General features: G+C 35.7%; 1 pseudogene; it reads left to right on the forward strand.

Moving 5' to 3' along the window:
* Nucleotides 1-1,145: 1,145 nt before the first annotated feature.
* LOC132026187 (heterogeneous nuclear ribonucleoprotein D-like) lies at nt 1,146-2,286 on the forward strand (annotated as a pseudogene).
* Nucleotides 2,287-3,697: the final 1,411 nt, after the last annotated feature.

Consider the following 3,697-nt stretch of genomic DNA (forward strand, 5'->3'; position numbering starts at 1 on the left):
ATGCTGTGAACCTTCAAAATTTTTGTTCTCAAAGTAATTTTTTCTGTATTAGAACCTGTAAATTCCTAAATAAAATTTAAAATCAGCTTATCATACTTTTTTTCTATTTTATGTGGTTATCTTTTAAATTTTATTTATATATACTCTCTCTATATATTCTATATAATATTCTATATATTAACCTAAGGTTATTGTTCTTATATCTAAAAACCATATTCTTCTCAACTATAAGTTCTTGCAGATTTTTTGTTAGATTCTATTGAATTTTCTACTTGGACAAAAATGTATTCTGTAAAGACTATTTTACTTTTTCCTTTCTTATTTATTTTTCCTTTTTAGCCAGAATGCTTTCATTTTTATTTTTTCTTATTGCATTTGCTAGCCCTTCCAATTCAATATTGAATAGAAGCAATAAAAGCAGAGGTTCTTCCCTTTCTCTGAGTATTTAGTCTTAATCATTTCACATGATATTAGCATTAAGTTTTTCACAGAGGCTCTTTGTCAAGTTGAGGGAGTTCCCTGGTATTTCCATTTGTTGACAGTTTTCATTAGGAATGGCTTTTAGATTTATCTATTCCAAAGACTGATTTATTTACTGAGAGAGAGCCTGCAACCAAGGTAGGTGAGGGGCAGAGGGAGAAGGACAGAGAGAATCTCAAGCAGCCTCCCCAGCAGGGCTGAGCCTGACTCTGGGTTCAATCCCACATCCCTGAGATCATGACCTCAGCCAAAATGAAGAATCAGACACCCAACTGACTGAGCCCCCAGGTGCCCCTAAATTTGTCAGTTTTCTATGTTGTTGAATTTACTATCATGAAACTGTTTATTATATTCTCCTTATTACATTGCCCTTATTAATATCTTAATCTCTATAAAATCTGTAGTGCTGTAACCATCTCATTTCTGGTATTTGTCATGTGGGTGTTCTTTCTTTTTCTCCTTATCAGTCTTGCTAGAGATCTGTCAATGTTCTTGATCTTCTGAAAGAACCAACTTTTCTCTTCCACCTCAATTTTAAATCCTGCTCCATACAAGGCTCTGCTACCTCCTACTGCGGTGGCCCCCAGTGTACACCAGCTCCCCAGGGGACAGCCCCACCCCTGTGGAGTACATGAAGGAGTACAGCGAACAGGTTATTCACAGAGGGGTCCAAGATCAGTGAGAGCAGGAATCAGCAGGACGACAGTAAAATGTTTATTAGAGGCTTGAGATGGGATACAAGCAAGAAAGTTCCAACTGAATATTTGTCTCAATTTGGGAAGTTGTAGACTATACAATTAAAACAGATCCAGTGACTGGAAGATCTAGAGGATTTGGATTTGAGCTTTTCAAGGACGCTGCTAGTGTTGATAAAGTTGTGGAACTGGAAGAACACAGATTGGATGGCAAACTGATAAGCCCCAAAAGGGCCAAAGCTTTAAAAGGGAAAGAACCCTCAAAAAGGTTTCTGCAGGTGGATTTAGCCCAGATAGTTCTGACGAACAAATTAAAGGATATTTTGGAGACTTCAAAGAGATTAAAAAATATTGAACTCCATGGATACAAAAACAAATGAAAGAAGAGGATTTTGTTTTATCACATATATAGATGAAGAAGATAAGGAAATTGTTAGAAAGCAGATATCATTGGGGCTCCTGGGAGGCTCAGTTGGTTAAGCATCTGCCTTCAGCTCAGGTCCTGATTCCAGGGGCCGGGGATCCCCGGGGGGCCCCACATTGGGCTCCCTGCTCAGCAGCGAGTCTGCTTCTCCCTCTTCCCCTGTTTTCCCCCTCCGCTGTTCATGCTTATTCCAGCTCACTCTCTCTCAAATATATATATAAAATCTTAAAAAAAAAAAAAAAGAAAGAAGAGAAGAGAAAAGAAAACAAAACAAAAGAAAAGAAAAATGAAATGAAACGAAAAGAGAAAACAAAATGGATATAATCAAATCAGTTCTGGTAAGTGTGAAATCAAAATTGTACAACCCAAAGAGGTATATAGGCAGCAATAGCAACAAGAACAAGGAGGAAAATATACTGCAACTAGTAGACGAGATGGTACTACCAGTTATGTAGGAGGTCAGGGCCAAAACTGGAACCAAGGACTTAACTCTGATCAAGCATATGGAAATTATAATAGAGCCTATGGTGACAGGCAGTCTGGCTATGGAGGCTGTGATTATACTGGGCATAATTATGGGAACTGTGGATATGGACAGGGACATACAGATTACAGTGGCCAACAGAGCACTTACGGAAGGTATCTGGAGGGGGTGGCAATCACCAAAACAGTTAGCAGCCATACTAGAGAAGGATGCTGGAGAAGACAGGAGGAGACTGCTAAAGTTAACCCCCCAGGAACAGATGGAAGACGGGTGTTCTGTTGATCTAAGATGATTATTTTGCAAAAGGTTTTCTAATGTACAAGACACAACTGCAATCAACTGTATATAGCTGCCACTTAATTTTCTTTGTTTTTACTTTGGCTTTTGCTATCTGTGCTATGACTCTATGTGGATTTGTGTTAAAACAAATCTTATCTATATGATTTCATGCTAATCCTCAAATAAATGTTTCCTTCCCAAATAAATAAATTAATAATTGAATATAAAAGAAAAAAACTTTTGGTTACTGTGACTTTCCCTATTACTTTTCTATTTTCTGTTTAATGATTTCCCCTCTCATTTTTATTATTGTCTTTCTCCTCCCTTCTTTGGGTTTCACCTGTTCTTCATTTTCTAGTTTTTGTTTAAAGACTTCTAGTTTCTGTTTAAAGATTTTATTTATTTAGTTGAGAGAGAAAGAGGGAGTAGGGGCAGTGAGAGAGAGAGGAAGCAGACTCCCTGCTGAGTAGGGAGCCCAATTTGGGGCTCTATTTGGGCTCAATCCCAGGAACCTGAGATCATGATCTGAGCTGAAGGTTGACTCTTAAGGGACAGAGCCACTCTGGGTGTCCCTGTTTGTTTTAAATGAAAACTATAGTTCTTCATTTAAAACCTTTTTTCACTTCTTATATAGGTGTTTAGTGTTATAAATAATTTCCTAAGTATTGTTTTAGTGGAATCCCACAAATTTAGATAAATAATGTTTTAATTTTTATACAAATTTAATTTTATTGCTTTCTCAATGTCTGGATTATTTTAATTGTTTTATTTCAAATTCAAATATTTGGGAATTTTTTAAGATCAATTTTAAGTTGCATTCTATTATATTCAGAGAATATACTTTGTACAACGTAACTCTTTAAAAATTGTATTAAACATGTTCTATTGTCCAGAATATGGAAGGAAAGTCTTATTAAATGTTTGGCATGGTCTTAAGAAGAAATTGTCTTCTCTTGTTCGTGGAATGTCGAACAAATTTCAATTCATTAAAATGCAGTTAAGTCTTCTACATCCCTTAGTGATTTTTAGTCTGTTTGTCTATTAGTCTATTAGTCTATCAAATACTGAGAGTGGTATAAAAATATTTAACTATAATTATAGATTTGTCTTTTTCTCCCTGGAGATCTATCATTGTTTGCTCCTTGTATTTTGAATCTCTGTTATTAAGTATACAACAATATTAGGGTTAGTATTGTTATGACCTCTTCATGAATTGCGCTGTTTGTGATAAAATATTTTTAGTAACTGGTTTATTCATTGCTGTGAAATCTACCTTATCTGATATTAAAAAAAGAGTCAGCTCACATTTCTGTTGATTAATGCTAGGAAGTTATA

Source organism: Mustela nigripes, chromosome 10 (assembly GCF_022355385.1).
Source record: "Mustela nigripes isolate SB6536 chromosome 10, MUSNIG.SB6536, whole genome shotgun sequence".
NCBI lineage: Eukaryota > Metazoa > Chordata > Mammalia > Carnivora > Mustelidae > Mustela > Mustela nigripes.